The sequence below is a fragment of the Dendrobates tinctorius genome, unplaced genomic scaffold (genome assembly GCF_039654945.1).
Source record: "Dendrobates tinctorius isolate UK_male_01 unplaced genomic scaffold, ASM3965494v1 ptg000051l, whole genome shotgun sequence".
Classification (NCBI taxonomy): domain Eukaryota; kingdom Metazoa; phylum Chordata; class Amphibia; order Anura; family Dendrobatidae; genus Dendrobates; species Dendrobates tinctorius.
In genome coordinates, this window is record NW_027361719.1 from 20515140 (window position 1) to 20535100 (window position 19961).

Genomic DNA, 19961 nt, shown 5'->3' on the forward strand with positions numbered 1-19961 from the left:
CATTTTAAAAATGGTGCTGATGTAAAGCAGACATATGGGAAATCTTATTTATTAATGCTTTTGTGTGGAATGACTATCTGGATTAAAAGGATAATCATTCAAAGTTTGAAAATTGCAATTTTTTTTACATTTTTGTCAAATTTCGGATATTTTTTATAAATAAACACAAAACGTATCAACCTAAATTTACCATTATCATAAAGTATAATGTGTCACGAAAAAACAATCTCAAAATCAATGGGATTTGTTGAAGCGTTCCAAAGTTATCACCATATAAACTGACAATGGTCAGAATTTAAAAAATTGGCCCCGTCACTAAGGGGTTAAAAACATCAGCCCGTCGGACAAAAAATTAAGCCCCTACCCAACTCGAGATAATGAAAAATGGAGACGCTACGGGTATCAGAAAATGGTTTTTTTTAACAAACTTTGGATGTTTTTCATCACTTAGATAAAAAAGAACCTAGACATGTTTGGTGTCTATGATCTCGTAATGACCTTGAGAATCATAACGGCAGGTCAGTTTTAGTATTTAGTGAACCTAGTAAAAAAGCAAAACAAAAAACAAGTGTGAGATTGCACTTTTTTTTGCAATTTCACAGCACTTGGAATTTTTTTTCCAGTTTTCTAGTACACGACATGGTAAAACCAATGGAGGCATTCAAAAGTACAACTCGTCCCGCAAAAACACAAGCCCTCACATGGCCATTTTGACCAAAAACTAAAAAAGTTAAGGCTCTGGGAAGAAGGGGAGCAAAAAATGAAAACGCAAAACCAAAAATACCTCTGGTCGTTAAGGGGTTAAAGAAACCAATATGATTCCCTGAGAAGGACAAATTTCTGGATTCCATGTAGGTAATATAAGTAATAAATAGATGAGGTTTTAATATTAGCGGATATGACCATCCCGATTGTGGTATACCTTGTTGCAGAACAATGACTTTTACGCTTTTTTGATCAAAAACAGTGTTCACCAAGTACCCGATGTTATTTACTAGTGCCATTACTATTTACTTACTTCATGCATGGTATATGCTCTTTTTGTCACTATCCTAGGTTTTGTCAAGTAATATAAGTGATGTAAGTTACGCCTTACCACATTTCGCATGCAGCTGTTCTTAGAGGCCATAACTCTACATTTCCTAATATATAAATATAGAAAGCTGATTTTAAGGCTAAACGAAATGTTTTTTTTCCTGCATGTATTCCAGATATTATCCTTTGTGTATTGCAGATATTTTCCGTTTATTACACATTAGACATTTGCGCTGTGTGCGCACATTTCCTCATCTGAAAATGATCAGAAATGACACTTGTCTTCAAACTAAACCTAATGTAATGGCTTCTGCTAGCATTTCAGGAAAGTTTTACGACGCTATGTTAAATAGTTTCTTCCATATTTCAGACATCAAATGATCATTTAGACTCCTAAATTTCACCTTCCCTTTTGCTTTTGCCTATGGGCGCTACAGAAAAGCGTTCTTGTGGTGGAGAAACTAGTAGATCTTGTAAAATAAAAGAGCCTAAAGACCGAATTTTAAGAGCGGTGGGGTATATTGAGGCTTATGTTCATTAAGTGCTTCACGTTGACACATAGTCAACATGTAAGGTAATTACAGAGAAAGACAGCATTTACTACTGTAACGATATTAAAGTGTAATTGTACTTTTAAGAAACCTCAGAAGCTGCCCTGTGTGTGTACATTAGGAAGAACACTATTTTTGGCCATTATATAACTTGCATCCTGCCTTTTCAGCAGCTTTCTCCTCTAAACGCATTATTCCTTAAAGGGGTTTTCCACTTTAAAAAAAAAGTTGTCCTCAAAATATTAAAGTTATGTAAAATAAGAAAGTAAGATATTACTCGCCCTCCCCGGGTCCAGTGTAGAGTCTCCTCTGCCCCAGCCTCTCTGTTTTGTTGCAGTGGTGACATCACAACTACAGAACGCATCATGGCTGCAGCCTATCACTGAGCTTGGCAGTGCCGCTGTTATACACAACAGGAGCCAATGTACCCAGTAATTAGCTGCTAGCGCTGGCACCAAGAGGGTGAATGCTTTCTGTCTTTGCTATTTTAAGGGAGTGCAATTGATTTGGGACTTTTTTTTTTTAAAGTGGAAAATCCCTTAAATTTACCCCTTTCATTTTTTAATTAGTTTACCCTCTTGGTGGGAGGAAACTAACAACTATTAGGTCTCCTATACCACAGCACAGCACACAGTAGAGAGATGTAGATGGCTTCCTGCTCTTCATTTCTTAGAACTCAGACAGAGGCAGCAGCATGAGGAAATTATACAACGGTACTGAGAAAAAAAAAACAAACAACAAAACAAACCGAAATAATGTCCAATAATAAGCAAAATTTATTAGGAAATGTAAAGGACAATAAAAGTGGGGCGTGGAAAACCAATGCCTAGGAAAGGGCACAACACAGGGGATACTACATTATATCAATAAAAGGCAAATTGGACAACACATCAAATTTACATATAAGCACAATCATGTGCAGTACATGAGGTACAGGTAAAGTGCAAATGCTTAAGAAAATCTGTGCAAAAAATGGTATGGGGGCAGGTAAATAATAATAATAAGGTGCAAGTGCATTAAATTCAATACTAGTGTATCAGCAGATTTTGTCACACATGACAAGAGTCCTAAAGAATCACTGTAGGATATTATAAAGAAAAAAATAATACATAGTGGAACAATTAGGTTTCTAGAGTGAATCGCAAAGTGCTATTACCTCATGGGCTAATGGAGTCCCCAGGATGTGCCCACCCCGACGCGCGTTTTGGTGTTGCCTTTGTCCCCCTGGCTTTAATTGATATACTGTAGTGTCCCCTGTGTTGTGCACTTTCCTAGGCATTGGTGCCCCCCCTTTAATTGTACTTTACACTTTCTAATTAATTTTTCTTATTATTGGACAATTTTTTGGTTTGTCTCGTTGTTTTGTCATTCATTTTTCCGACTTGTCCTTTATTATCATCCATGAGTGCATAAATTATATTGAATTTTTTCATTTTTACCAACTATTTAATTAGATGAACTTTTCCTTGAGTTAAATGGTACTGAGCAGCGTAGCTGTGAATCCAGCTGTTGAGTAAGGTTAACAACTTGTTTTTTTTATCTCCCTAAGCTTTTTTTTCACTTTGCTCCTCTCTCCTCCTCGTCATTTTCCATAATCCAGAGAGTATAATAGGAGGTGTAACCTGACACATCACTGTGCTGGCTGTTCTTTACTTTTGGCCAAAACAAAATTAAGCTGTTTTTTTTAGAGTGTATGGTGAGTTTGGGAGGCAGGAGGGAGGGGGACGAAGTGGATCATAAGTGGAGAAACATGCAGATTTCTATGATAAGTTATATGATAAGGTTTCTTACATTCATGTGTAGTATTGATGTATGCTAAGTTTGCTGAAAGTACATTCACGTGACCCTTCAGATATATGTTAACTGCATCCAGTAATAAGGACAAGGAAGTCTCCTTATTATGCAAAGTAAAGAGTCACCATCTCAATTTTACACAGAGGATTACTGGATGAGCAGAATATGTAGTGCATAAGTATGAAAAATTATCCTAAAAGGACTCCATGAGACTTGCAAAAATTGGCAACATTGACAAATGATGAGAAAAATTGCAAATTCTACGTAGCATCAGTTTGTGCTAAGTCCAGTTTGTGACTTCTTTCACAGAGTTTACGTCAAAATCTACTGTATTCTTTATAATGTATTCATTGTATATAAACTGTTTAGTAAATGTAGCCCATCATTATCAACTTAGAAAATTAAACTGTGTAAACCGATTCATAAAATTCGATGAGGACCGAAAAATGAAATATATCTTTCCTGTGCCATCCTAGAAACCGGAAACAAAGGCAATAAACATGAAGTGAAATGATGCCTGTTTAGTGAGTGGTTAGCCTATTTGTGAACTGGCACAGAACAAAATCCTCTCCCTGATTCTGGGGTTTTTTTTATTCACTCATCTCCAGTTGCTAAATGGAAAACCCCTACAATCGTTGCGAGTCCCAGGAATACTACATATTGAAAGTCAGTGTTCGAGACACTAACAAATTTTGCTTTGCCTCTTAGAGAGTTGAGAACATTACGTAGAGTGCTGATAGTGTCTGTAAAGTGATGCTGAATATAATGGCGCTATGTAATTAAAATAAATATTTTTAAAAAAATTATACTAAAAAGTTAGTTTTGTAGCTCAGATCCTTTAAATTGTAGCTTCCCAGTGAAAGTAATAAACAATTAAAATGATAGGAGAAAGCAGCTTGCTTGTTCCTGGTGTGGTACATGATAAAGAGGAGCAGGCGAGTGTCAGCACACAACTCTACTATTCTCTTAATCTTGGAATACTTGGATTACTAATGGTAACTATCTTCTTCTGATTTTTCTGGATCTCTCTGCAGCATCAGACACCACAGATCACCAATTTCTCCTCACTATGCTAAACCCTACTGGCCTTAAGAGTTAAGCCCCCGTCACACACACAAGTTTTGTGACGCAACAGCGATCTCACCAGCGAGATCGCTGTGTGTGACAGGTATCAGCGACCGGCCCCCCTGCCGGGTATCGCTGATTGTTCTTGAAAGCTCTGGACATTTTTAGATCGTTGGTCTCCCACTAGCCAGCACGCATCGCTGCGTGTGGCAGGCCCGCGAGCAACGACCAGCGAGCAGGAGCTGGTAACCAAGGTAAACTGCGGGTTTCTAAGCGCCGCGCGGCGCTTAGAAACCCTCTGTGTGCCTTAGTTACTAGCGCACTGGTGCAGGGAGCTGGTAACCAAGGAAACAGCAGATTTTTAAGTGCCACGCGGCGTTTAGAAACCCGCTGTTTACCTTGGTTACCAGCTCCCTGCATCAGCGCACTGGTAACTAAGGTACACACTGATGCGCCTGCTCGTCGTCACTGGTGCTGATCGCTGGTGAAGCTGCCTGCTTGGCAGCTCACCAGCGATCTTGTAGCGACACCCCAGCGATCCTGACAAGTTCATATCGTTATCGGGATCGCTGATGAGTCGCTATGTGTGACGGGGTCCTAAGTGTTGCTTTAATTTACTTCCCTTAACTCAATAGTACACATGAAAGTAAAGGGCCCTTTACACAAAGGGATATCGCTAATGATATCGCTGCTGCATCACCGATTTTGTGACGCAGCAGCGATATCACTAGCGATATCGCTACATGTGATACTCACCTCCGACTGGCTCCCCCTCTGGCTATCGCTGATCACGCAAGATCGGCCTGGTCCATTTCTCATCGTTGGCTTCCTGCTGGCGCCGACGAGCGAACCATGGACGCAGGCGGAAGATGGTCACCCTCGCTGCGTGTGACGGTAAGTATCGACTGCCGACCGCTGCTGCATTGCTAGTGAGATCTGCCTGTTTGGCAGCTCACTAGCGACTATTTAGCAATGCACCAACGATCCTGACCGGGTCGTATCGTGGTCGAGATCGCTGGTGCATCGCTAAATGTAACGGGGCCCTAAGAAACTGTGTAATATATCTTATCAGAGAAATCTGCTTATTTCTTCTCCTGAACTGATTAATTCATGTTCAAAACTCTCAGTTCACAGGCGCCACCTATTGGAAGCAGCGATCCTAAAAGTAAATATTGACCCTTTAATGAGCCTTGCCATATGACTTGGGATAAACGCCAAACCGGGATCTCAATTTCCAGTATGAGATCTGATTTGGCTAGGTAAGAGGCCCTGGACTGGCAATACCACGAAATACCGTATCGGCAAATTGAGATTCTGGTTTGACTTTTAGCCTAAGTCATTTTGCAAGTCTCGTTAAAGAGTCGATATCAACTTTTAAGATTGCTGCTTCCAATAGGTGACACTAGAGTTCAAGTCCTCTTCCTCTCTGAAGAGAAAATTAACATATCACCTCAACCAACACCGGAACTGCTGCAACCCACCAACCCACTGTCTCCTTCGCCACCATCCTGTAGCATGTAAGCCTGAAAGGGCAGCGTCCTCTCTCCCCTCTGTATCAGTCTGTCATTGTTAGTTTGTTTACTGTAAGTGAAATCTGTAATTTGTATGTAACCCCTTCTCATGTACAGCACCATGGAATCAATGGTGCTATATAAATAAATAATAATAATATTTAATTTCCCAGAGGAGCATGCATGGCTTATAAGTCTCCTCACTCTGACATGCCAGGCTTAGCTTGTCACTCTCCATGAGAAGAAGCATTACCCCTTAGACCTCAATTCACAGGTAAAATCTTTCCTATTGCTGAGATAGCAAATGACAGTTGGTGCACATAAAGTTCTTTGGAGAACTGTAACTGTTGTTTCAGGGGAACTTCCAATTGAATGTCTTGCTCCACTTACCCTCTTCCGGAGAAATTTAAAAGTACCAACTGTCATCTATCTCAGTAATGCAAAATTCTGTCTTCAATGAAGATAGATTTTACCCATGAATTCTGAGTGTAACATTGATTCACAGAAAGAACAAAATAAATTTCTCTGATAAGATATATTGCAAAGTTGCTTGTTTTCGTGGGTACTAATAATTTCTGAAATATAAATTAAAATGACAACTACTTTTTAACCCCTTCACCACCTTTTTTTAATGCATTTTTGAGTTTCCGTATTTTGCTCCCCTTCTTCCCAGAGCCATAACTTTTTTTTTATCTTCTGTCAATATGGCCATGTGAAGGCTTATTTTTTAATGATACCATTGGTTTTACCATATAGTGTACAGGAAAACGGGAAAAACATTCAAAGTGCGGTGAAATTGTAAAAATTGCAACAAAAGTGCAATTCCACATTTTTATTTTAGTTTTTTTTTTACCATGTCCACTAAATGCTAAAACTGACCTGCCATTATGATTCTCCAGGTCTTTACAAGTTCGTAGACACCAAACATGTGTAGGTTCTTTTTTATTTAAGTGGTGAAAAAAAATCCAAAGTTTGTAAAAAAAAAAAAAAAAAAGTTCGCATTTTCCAAGACCTGTAACATCTCCATTTTTCATGATCTGGGACTCGGTGAGGGCTTATTTTTTGCATGCAGAGCTGATGTTTATATTGCTACCATTTTGGGATAGATAGGATGTTTTGATCCTCCGTTATTGCGTTTTACCGATCATTACGTCATTTACCGATCGGATTATTTTCAAATATATATAGATCGGGCGACTCTGCACGCAGCAATATCAAATATGTATATTTCTTTTAAATTGTTTTATTTTGGATGGGGTGAATGGGAGTGATTTAAATTTTTATATTTTTTATTTTTGAATATTTTTAAAAACTTTTTTTTACCTTTCACTTACTTCAATAGTCTCCATTGAAGACTAGACACTGCGATCATTTGATCGCTTGTGCTACACACAGCAGGGCTTCAGTCGCTGTGCGGTACTCATAGCTCTCCGGCAATGACAACCACAGGGGTCTCCTGCAGACCCCAGGTTGTCGTGCCAACCCATCTCCGATTATGTGCTGATGGGTTGGTTCTGTGATGTTAACAGCCGTGGGTGTTAGGGGCACATGTGCCGAAAAAGTCATTGCCAGAGCCTGCAGCAAACTGGGGAAGGCGACCTCAAATGTACCTATACGTGTAAGGTTGGAAAGGGGTTAAGGATAGCTCTCTCTTGGCTCTCCACTCCTCCTCTGACTGCTCATTTGGTATCTGATTTGCCTGCTCTTCTTCTGTCTTCTTTCCCTTGCTGTTGAGGTTCCTCAGGGTTAGGGTTCAGTCATAGCTCATAGGTACATCATGCAATAATATTTTTGCTGACTGAGAGAGCAGTATTGAGAAATGTTTTTGACTTGGAGGCGACAGGAGATGGTAAGGGCTTGAATGAGTTTGAAAGACATGATGAAATATAAAGTATCCCAAGGCAATGGAAAAGTGAGGAGCTGTTAACAGATGGGTCTGGTGGGGGAAGTGGGTTGGGGATGTCCTCAAAGGACAACCCCTTTCAGTCTTTGGTCACTCATTCTAATTTTGAAATTCTCTTTTACAGAGGTAACTAATACTGTCCTTGATATTGAAATATTTTTCTCTTTTCAGATGAATAATGGTTTAATGTATTCCATAAAATGTGCGAATAGCTGTAGGATATGTCACATACCTACAGTATCGAATCCTGCAGGGATAATAATGTTCAGTGATTCTGAATGGATGTGACACGCAACATATATACTATAGACGTAATGTATTAAAAATACAATAGGGCAGGTTCTCAGATATCCTACAGAGAATATTACTTCAGGCATCGATACCGGCATTGCATGCTGTACCGAATAAAATAGAAATAAAAATATGACAAAACCTAATGTGCCGTACTAGGAGAGTGCAGGAAGCATTTACTGCAGCTTCCTCACAGTAAATATATACAGCGCAGCAGCATGCCTGAGAGAATAATTTTATGAGCCCCCACCCAACCCACCCTCCATTTACACATACAATTATCTGTTTTACATTTCCATATATTACATTACTTCCTATATGAGAAGGACCTATAGCAGTTTTCATATAGCGCTTTCTATATCATGAATGACCATTTAGGAGCATAAGGAAATGTAACCGTATAGCAATGCCAATTTGTACAGTATGCCATCCAGAATCTGTGAAAAGTTTGATAGCATCCTCTTTGGACAATATCATTGGTGTCGCGATTCTACCACTCATCGTGTCTTGGGTGCAGTGAGTGAAAGCTCAGTCGTCCAGTCTTGTGCAGGGTCAAACTAAGCTGTCGGTATTTTGATTGGCAGCTCTGCCATCCAATCTGAGACTGGGCGTCACTGAGCTTACATCAGGTGTTCCCTGCTCTTAGTGATTACCCAGCTATTTAACTAAGCTGTCTGCCAGTAGTAGCTATCAGATCAGTGTGGTGTTTTCTCTGTGCTTTGTGCTCTGAACTCTGACATTCTGATCTTCTGTTGCTGGACCCTGGATTTGCCTACTGACTACCCATTTGTATTACCACTTTTATTTTGTCGAACGCTGAGCTTGGAATTGTGACTCTGGATTGTGACCTAACTACGCTTTTGTCTCTTCCCTCTATTTATGACGTACCTTCCGCACTCTTGATCTCCGACTACCGTGACTCACAACTTGCCCGTGAGAAGTTACTCAGTGCCACAATTAGATGACAATGCTAACTGTCATGGAAGATCTGCCATTGTTCTCAGAAACACGTCTTAATAGATTTCGAAATTGTTAAAATTTGACACATATCACGCCATAGCTTTGGAATGTTTCAACATATCCCAGTGATTTTGAGATTGTTGTTTGTGACGCATTATATTTTATGATAAATGTAAATTTAGGTCAATATGTTTTGTGTTTATTCATAAAAATATCAAAGATTTGACAACATTTTTTAAAAATTAGCAGTTTTCAGACTTTGAATAATTATCCCTTTAATCCAGATCCAATAAATACCATTTACCCCATGTCTGATTACATCATCACTATCTGTAAAATGTCCTTTTATTTTGTTAGGATGGTAGAACCTTTAAAATTGTAGCAGTAATTTTTCATTTTTTTCAAGGAAATTTACGAAACTTACTTTTTTGTGACCTATTCAGTTCTGAAGTATCTTTAGGTGGGCCTATATATTGGAAAAACCCTTAAAGTGATATCATTTTAAAAACAGTGCCCCTCATCATAATCAAAGCTGTGGTCAGGAAGTTGATTAACCCTTCAGGTGCTTTTCAGGAATTAACACAAAGCGGCATAACATGAAGGAGAAATGTTTTTTTGCCACCTAATTATTGCTAATTTCTGAATAGTTCACTACAGTCGGCAGACCCTAAGGCCACTTTTCTTCCATGACTTGCCATGGCAACCATCAGGATCACATAATTAAGCAGGGAGAAAATGGGGTTAAAGAGGGAGTCCCCACACTCTGATAACCATGTAGATGCAGTAGTCACTATTAGTAGCAGCATTTAAGGGGTTAAAGGGCCATGGCTGGTGCCAACACCGATCATGACTGATGCAGCAGGGTGTCAGATATATCAATAGAAGAGAAAAATGGAGTAAAAATGTCCAGGGTATGATAAAAAGGTATAAATTTATTCAAAGTATAAATAACATGTAACAAACCATATAGTGCATAATCAATTTGCACACGGTTTTTAAGAGAAAAGAGAAGAGATCAGGTAGAGAATGGCAAAGCGTCAGTATTGCATCAAAAATAGGGTATTTACCTCCTCATAGTAGGAAAGTGCATAGTACATATGTAAACCTATGAGTCATAGTAGTGCAAAGGGGTAAAGAAAAGTGTGGCAGGACTCCATTAAAAATCAGTGCTTGGAGTCCAAAATACTCCCAGGAGCCCACCCTAATTATCACTACAAACTCTTACCAATGATGAGATGCAAAAAAGACGTGCCACTAGCCCCAACATGTGTTTCGCGTCGGCTTCGTCAGGGGGCCGTGTCAGATATAGTGTACGGTCGACAGCTGCTGCGTCTTCACCCATCGGGGGACACTATTCACTTATAGCTCAGGTCAGTTTTCACTTGCATTGGTGGTCACTAAAGAGTTAGAATTCATTTTAATTTTGAAAGGGATTTCACACCTAATGTACGGCCCTGAATGAGCAATAATAATAAGGGAAAATGAATGTCACCCACTAAAACAAAATCCTAATAGTTAATATAACTGGTGATCTGTGATCGTCACACATTTCTTGACCAGTTTCTGGCTGCAGGAGGCTTTGTGACATGACACACATTCTTTGTCGTTTTGATAAAGTGCATTTTAGAACGGTTACAACAGCTGGATATTAATAATATCAATGATTGACTGTGGGGGACTATTCCCAAAACCTTTATATCACAGCAATAATCACACAGTCAACACATTTCAGAGCAATATAATGCTGACTCTCCAGGCAGCACAATATGGTGGTAGCACCAGAAGAGCGCGGGCTCTTATTACATTACTGCCTCAATAAGATTATGGTGTGTACAGAACAAGTAACAGATCCTCTTGGCATACTAACTAAGTTGTAGAGTCGATGCGCAGTGTGAACATGCTGAGTCCCCAGTTTTCCGACATTCACAAGATCCTCCGAGCTTCTGCCCAACATACAAATGACATTACCTGTCACATCCACCTTACACATTTTAGTTTGGCCAATGGTTCACCCCTTAAAAAAAACACCATGAGTCCTAATGAACATCCCGGACAGCACGGATGGTGGGAAAGTATAATAATAAGGTTCACATTAGATAAAGAAATATAAAGGGACTTTTATGCTTCTCCATAGATATTGGCAATACTGTCTAAAGGTACTACAGATATGGTAGTATCGGGATGGGTTAACTGCTACACTACAACAAAATTTGCAGAATTGTCCTTGATATTAGTGTCAAGTGATAAATTCAGCTCTGCTGCATCAGGTTCTGCCTTACCATTGCCATCTACGGTAATCTCCCATCTCAACATCATCTGAGTTATCTCATAAGGAAAATATGACCCCTTTAAGCCATTGCATACACAAGGTATACTACAGGTACTAAATAAAGCTGGTGTAAAGATTAAATTCACATCCTGTTTGGGGAACTTAAAAAAAAATTGAAAGGGTGAAATTTTTCCCAAATGGAAAATGGAAAAAATTAAGAAAAAAAATTCCATTGTTAGTCAGTAGTGATGAGCGAACGTGCTGGGATAAGGTGTTCTCCGAGCATGCTCGTCTGCTAACCGAATGTCTTTGGCGTGCTCGAAAAATATGTTTGAGTCCCCGTGGCTGCATGTCTCATGGCTGATCGACAAGTAGGCAATCCCTGCATGTGTTGTAGCTGTTGAACAGCCGCGAGACATGCAGCCGCGGGGACTCACACATATTTTTCGAGCACGCCAAAGACACTCGGTTAGCAGACGAGCGTGATGGGATAACACCTTATCCAAGCATGTTCACTCATTATTAGTCAGTTTATCTGCACTACTGTACAAACCAAATTCACAACAAAAGTAGCAAAAAAATCATGCTAAAAAATTCCAAAGCTCTTAGATAACTATGGCGCACAACTGATACACTTATTCCCATTTTCCATGTAGCGCTGATGTACCACAATGGGTTTAAACAACTAGCAATACATCTCCCCTTTAATTTCATAGAAAGGGTGCAATTAATTTTGGCAGATGTAACTTTCGGCAGATGTAGTACAGTTGTTACTTTCACAGCTCAACATGTTGTGTTCCCCGTGTTTTAGCGTAAGACCGGAGATGTGTTATCTTGCTATGCACAAATGATCTACCTCAAAGACATAGATGCGACCAGAGGAAAGGTAAGGTGAAGACGCAACATGAGTATATTCTAGATACATTCCTTTTGGGTTGACCGTGTCTATGGCAGTTTGTGTTGTGCTCCATAAAAGATATCTCCTCCGTAACCAATAATTTACAGCGTGTTGTGCGTCAGTATCTGGCTGTTTGCAATTTATTATAATCGATTTATTGTAAAAAGGGCAGATATTTACAAAAACTATTACTAGTATATAAAGTAAATAAAATGGACTTTTACCCTACATCACGTAGAAGAAGCAGTATTACATTAACATGGATTTTAACCCTTAACCGTCAATGATATAGAAGCCCATGGTGGACATGCCCTATTAACCGCCAGGATTTGGTGACATGTTACGGACAAGAGATTCACTATGTTGTGGGTCTGTGCAGTTTTGATGCATTTTATTTATCCAAAACCAAGCATAGGATCCAAGGAAGAACAGTAGAAGTCTTTTCTTCTTCCTTTTTTTTCTTCCTGGTTTGACTACTAAAAGACTGCCCCATCGCTGCAATATGGAACATGCGGCTATAGAGTCAACTAAATGAGTCAGCAAATTTGTTTGTCACAATCGGATTACAACCATCAATGTCTACCCAGACAGCGATGTAGAACCATATGCAGCAATATCTACCCTGATGTCCCTAAAGGATCAGCCCTAGCCGTGTCTACCTTACACTGATATAGGATCACACCCATTAATGTCTACCCTGGGACAACTGTAGGATCACAGCCATTAACTTCTACCCTGGCATCACTATAGGAGCACACTCATCAATGTCTCCTCTGCCATCACTGTAGGATCACAACTATTATTAAGCTGGCATCACTGTAGGAGCACACTCATCAATATCTCCACTACCAACACTATGGGATCACACCCATCAATTTCTCTCTTGGCATAACTGTAGGATCACACTCATTGGTGTCTCCTCTGCCATCACTAATGGATCAGACCTACTAATCTCTAGCCTGGCAGCCTGGCATCTCAGTAGGATCACACCCAACAATTTCTAACCTGGCATCACTATAGGATCACACTAATCAAATTCTCCTCTGCCATCACTGTAGGACCACAACAATTAATCTCTACCATTGCATCAATGTAGGATTACACCTATTAATCTCTACCCTGGCATCACTTTAAGATCACTCCCACCGGTGACGTCCCTTTCACCAGAATTTACATTGTTAAACCCTATGAGGCAGGAGCACTGTCTCTGTATTTCAAGTTACACTTGTGAACGAATGTGTGAACTTATTCACTGTAATTAAATGTTTTTTTTTTCCTAAAATACATTAAGAAGACATTATTACATGTCATGTTGAAGAAATAAGATGTCTCATAAATACTAGGAGATCTTGAGAAACGATTTTAGATCTACGCAGGATTTCCTTAAACACTAATCCTTATATATGGGAAACTCCCTACAATCTCAGTCCTTATTTTTGATAAAAAGAAGTCACGAAATGCGTTACCTTAATTTGCGGACTACAGCAAAACAACTGCTTAATTATTCCATCCCGTTCCTTCTATTCTGTAGGCCTCACTACAATGTTTTTTTTCTAAACTAAAATGTGCTGATTTCCTTTTCTAAAGAAAAATAAAAAAAGGCATAAAAATGGAAAGATCCATCAATGACATGCATGCCTCCGAAATATGATTAGATAGTAAACATTTTTCTGATTATACCCAATCATACACTGCTTTATGAAAAAGGCCCAAAAGCCGAAAAGAGAAATGATTAAGTGGATGAGGGGTTAATCCTACAGAGGAGAGTAACAATCAAGGTTCACGGACTGGACAAACATATGGCATATACTATAGGATAGAAAAAAGTTCCAGTCCCTTCCAGCTTCATGGTGTCTTTAATACCATCCAATTGTACCAAGAGTTCACACATTACACTTGCTACCGGGGACTCAGTCCTGGTTTAATAAACCTTTATTTATTCAGATTTATATACAGTATAAATCTAAACGTACAGTACATGTGTGTGATCATATAAATTTATATAGTCACACTTATAGATATACATAGTAAATACAGTATATATAGGTATGAGTCACTTTATAACACATTATATATATATACAGTATATGCACACATATATGTGTGTGTGTGTATGTATATATATATATTTAATCTATATTTATAATGAACTCAATACGATGTTACAATTTCTGTCTATAGAGAACTGATATAACAACAACAATGTAGCTCGCACCGTCATACCTACATTTACGGTAGAGTGTTGATAAAGAATATAAATCCAACTTGCCTATAGGGTACAGGGAGTAATCATGGGAATTATAATCCAACTTTCCGTTACGTACTTGCAGAACACTGATGATGGAAGTCAAACCTATGAATAGATGGTTCGGTCAACAACCATTAAGTAAGTCAAACTTGCCTGAAGAGCACAGAGGAACCGATCCTAGATCCTAATATTGCTCTGACCTACTCACAGAATATCAGGGTAAAGTGTGACTTAATTACACCTGATTTTATGCCTATTACTTGCATGTAAACTACTGCAACTTTTTTTTTACATAAGGGAATTAAATATCTAGTTGAATATTTTGTCAAAGATTTTTGCATTGCTTTCCTTTGTACAGATCCTTGGCACACAATCATTTCATATAAGGAAAGCAAATTTATTTTTAGAAACTATGGAGACCAAAATTATTGTAAATCTAAAGTCTGATTTATTATATCTACATATCTTCTGGAAATCATTCCTGGTGGGAAATATTTTCTGAGCTGGTCCCTCTTCTGCATCTGATACAATCTAACAGCATGTATGAAGAAAAGGACATGTATGATGGGCAGCAGCATGTATGAGGAGCAGAACATGTATGATGGGAATCAGCCTGTATGAGGAGCAGAACATGCATGTATGATGGGCAGCAGTATGTATGAGGTGCAGAACATACACGTATGATGGGCAGCAGCATGTATGAGGAACAGGACATGTATGATGGGAATCAGCCTGTTTGAGGAGCAGAACATGCATGTATGATGGACAGCAGTATGTATGAGGTGCAGAACATACACGTATGATGGGCAGCAGCATGTATGAGGAGCAGAACATGTATGTATGATGGGCAGCAGCATGTATGAGGAGCAGAACATGCATGTATGATGGGCAGCAGTATGTATGAGGTGCAGAACATACACGTATGATGGGCAGCAGCATGTATGAGGAGCAGAACATGTATGATGGGAATCAGCCTGTTTGAGGAGCAGAACATGCATGTATGATGGACAGCAGTATGTATGAGGTGCAGAACATACACGTATGATGGGCAGCAGCATGTATGAGGAACAGGACATGTATGATGGGAATCAGCCTGTTTGAGGAGCAGAACATGCATGTATGATGGGCAGCAGTATGTATGAGGTGCAGAACATACACGTATGATGGGCAGCAGCATGTATGAGGAGCAGAACATGTATGATGGGAATAAACCTGTATGAGGAGCATAATATACATGTATGATGGGCAGCAGTATGTATGAAGTGCAAAACATGTATACATGATGGTCAACTAATTATATGATGGACGCCAAATATGTGTATGAAGAACGGGTGTGATATGACGCATATAGCGCTGACGGGCACGCTAGCGGACATGGATGAAACTCAATCACTGATAAGCTCCCCTCACATCAACGAATTTAAACGGTTAAGTATATTTTGTTATTAGACCATTTTACTATTCCCTTTCTGCGGTCGGCGTGCCCAGCACTAGAATCTCACCACAGTAATGTCCTAGCTGCACATTTTTAAAGCAAGTTATTCCCAGTTTCATATAATTATGAACAGCCTTTACCCCAAGAGCTGACAATCTACAAAAGACGAATGCATCATGTGAACATGCGTCACGTCCAGATAAGACAAAACAGGCGAGGGTGGGCTATTCTAGAAGGGAAGATGCCATCTGTAACCTGTCGATTTAAAACAATAGATATGTAGAAAACTAATGGCTGGTAATGATGTCCTGTGCCCATTATTACAATCCAATCCAAGCCTGTAGCAGCAGCAGACAGCGTGTGCGCGGGCTGGGAGAAATCCTATTAATTTATAATTTATGTTCACTGAGAATATAAATTATTTCCATGATAGTTACAGTGATGCGGCTCCTGAAATGAGGGCTGGTTTCATTTTATGAGAGCAATGTACTTGGCATAAACCCAGTTGTACTATGGGGCTCTATACAAGGCACTATTAAATCGGGGAACATATGTGAGGGGTGAGCCTCTGACCTCGCACTTTTTAACATAGTTAGATCTTAGAAATGTATCAGATAGTCCAGAGTACTTTATAACGAATACATATTGGATCGCATTAAATTAAAGCCCAACTCCACTGAAGTGTGAAAATCCAATTGTGAGTGCGCTTAACCCCCTGTATCCCATTTCCAAGGCAAATTACACTCACATGAATCAGGGGAGCAGAGATTTCGGGGGTTACATGTCAGCGCTCGCTCACTGGACAGCTGTTGGGCACCACTGAGGTTTAATAAAACAGCTGCTAAGCAGGGTCAAGAATAAAGTACATCGTATAACTCTACAGTAGACTGGGGAAAGAAAGTGAAGGGAAGGTGCCAGGTTTCCTATATCTCAGCTTCAAGGGAGTGTGACTTGGATGAGTGGGATTTTGTGATGGGTTATCAAGAGTTTTAATGCTGAAATCTCAATAACCTTGCAGCTAATGGCCGAGGCACGGAATTAATTACAAATTTCCTATGACACAATGAGCCCTGGTTACAAAGTCACCTTTAATGCAATATACAGTCTCCAGTCATTTGTGCCCCGTGGGCCTTACACTGTTTGATATGCTGAAATGTTATGCTAAGGAGTTAATACCTATCTGATTAGAATGCATGTCCAGCGTTAGGTGGCACCCTGTTACCGTGAAAAATCCTCTCATTAGTAGAAGAAACAGGGTATAGGCTTAACCCTTTATTCCCAAGGGTACGGAGAACTCTACAAATGTATCCTGGTAATAAATAGTTAATAACAATTGTTTTACTTTCAGATTTCTGATATTGTTACACAAACAAAGTAATGACCTAATAACTGACAAATACAATACACTGAAAAAAGGCAACAGAGTAATAAACTCCAGTGTTACCGAGGACTTTCCAAGTATTCAGTATTCAGTCTCACAGATGACAAGGAAAGAGGGTAAATAACCCATTCATTCCCAGCAACGTGCAACATAGCGCACACTTAGGAGAGCCGCTTATAAAACTGTGACTTCAAGAAATAGACACAATCACACACATGTGAGCTCAGATAAAGAAGTCATCATGGGCCAAACATTTTGTGGACTTGATGCCACTTGTCCTAATGAGGAGGAACATTGTCTAACTATGGTTGGTAGCAGAGAAGAAGAGAATTTAAGAGAAGAGCATCAGTTAGAATAGGATGACAATTGTGTTCTTTTAACAGTGTACCAGGTATGGGCAGCACACCTCTCTGGACAGGGCATGCTATAGTAAGTAACACTTACATGCCCAGCAGGGTCTGCAGTAGTCACTACCTGCACAGGGCATGCTATAGTAACACTTACATGCCCAGGAGGATCTGCAATAGTCACTAGCCAGACAGGGCATGCTATAGGAACACTTGCAGGCCCTGGAGGGTCTGAAATAGTCACTAGCTGGACAGGGCATGCTATAGGAACACTTAAATTCCCAGGAGGGTCTGCAGTAGTCACTAGCTGGACAGGGCATGCTATAGTAACACTTACAAGCCCTGGAGGGTCTGCAATAGTCACTAGCTGGACAGGGCATGCTATAGTAACACTTACATGCCCTGGAGGGTCTGCAATAGTCACTAGCTGGACAGGGCATGCTATAGGAACACTTGCATGCCCTGGAGGGTCTGAAATAGTCACTAGCTGGACAGGGCATGCTATAGGAACACTTAAATTCCCAGGAGGGTCTGCAGTAGTCACTAGCTGGACAGGGCATGCTATAGTAACACTTACATGCCCTGGAGGGTCTGCAATAGTCACTAGCTGGACAGGGCATGCTATAGGAACACTTACATGCCCTGGAGGGTCTGAAATAGTCACTAGCTGGACAGGGCATGCTATAGGAACACTTAAATTCCCAGGAGGGTCTGCAGTAGTCACTAGCTGGACAGGGCATGCTATAGTAACACTTACATGCCCTGGAGGGTCTGCAATAGTCACTAGCTGGACAGGGCATGCTATAGTAACACTTGCATGCCCTGGAGGGTCTGCAATAGTCACTAGCTGGACAGGGCATGCTATAGTAACACTTACATGCCCTGGAGGGTCTGCAATAGTCACTAGCTGGACAGGGCATGCTATAGTAACACTTACATGCCCAGGAGGGTCTGCAGTAGTCACTAGCTGGACAGGGCATGCTATAGTAACACTTACATGCCCTGGAGGGTCTGCAATAGTCACTAGCTGGACAGGGCATGCTATAGTAACACTTGCATGCCCTGGAGGGTCTGCAATAGTCACTAGCTGGACAGGGCATGCTATAGGAACACTTACATGCCCAGGAGGATCTGCAATAGTCACTAGCCAGACAGGGCATGCTATAGGAACACTTGCATGCCCTGGAGGGTCTGCAATAGTCACTAGCTGGACAGGGCATGCTATAGTAACACTTGCATGCCCTGGAGGGTCTGCAATAGTCACTAGCTGGACAGGGCATGCTATAGGAACACTTACATGCCCAGGAGGATCTGCAATAGTCACTAGCCAGACAGGGCATGCTATAGGAACACTTGCATGCCCTGGAGGGTCTGCAATAGTCACTAGCTGGACAGGGCATGCTATAGGAACACTTAAATTCCCAGGAGGGTCTGCAGTAGTCACTAGCTGGACAGGGCATGCTATAGTAACACTTACATGCCCAGGAGGGTCTGCAGTAGTCACTAGCTGGACAGGGCATGCTATAGTAACACTTACATGCCCAGGAGGGTCTGCAGTAGTCACTAGCTGGACAGGGCATGCTATAGGAACACTTAAATTCCCAGGAGGGTCTGCAGTAGTCACTAGCTGCACAGGGCATGCTATAGTAACACTTACATGCCCAGGAGGGTCTGCAATAGTCACTAGCCAGACAGGGCATGCTATAGGAACACTTGCATGCCCTGGAGGGTCTGCAATAGTCACTAGCTGGACAGGGCATGCTATAGTAACACTTACATGCCCAGGAGGGTCTGCAGTAGTCACTAGCTGGACAGGGCATGCTATAGGAACACTTACATGCCCAGGAGGGTCTGCAGTAGTCACTAGCTGGACAGGGCATGCTATAAGAACATTTGCATGCCCAGCAGGGTCTGCAGTAGTTACTAGCTGGACTGGACATGCTATAGAAAGACTTACATGCCCAGCAGGGTCTAAAGAAGTCACAAGTTGGACAGGGCATGCTATAGGAAGACTTACATGCCCAGCAGGGTCTGAAGTAGTCACAAGTTAGACAGGGCTTACTATAGGAACACTTGTACATGCCCAGTAGGGTCTCCCAGTAGTCAACAGCTGGCTGGATAATACACCAAGCTAGCACACAAGTACTACAAATCACATGCCAGCAAACCTGAGCTCATCTACCCTGAGCTGAGTGTTTAGTCTCAGAGAGCAGCAGCAGCAGCAGCAGCCCACACACTGAGGACTTCCAGGCAGGAGCTGCTTCCCCCACCTA

At 40.7% G+C, this 19961-nt stretch overlaps 1 protein-coding gene across 1 annotated transcript in view; it reads right to left on the bottom strand.

Annotated features, from left to right (window-relative positions):
- The window catches only part of NXPH4 (neurexophilin 4), a 405809-nt gene that overhangs the window by 385228 nt on the left and 620 nt on the right, over positions 1–19961 (bottom strand). The gene's annotated exons all lie outside the window — the stretch shown is intronic.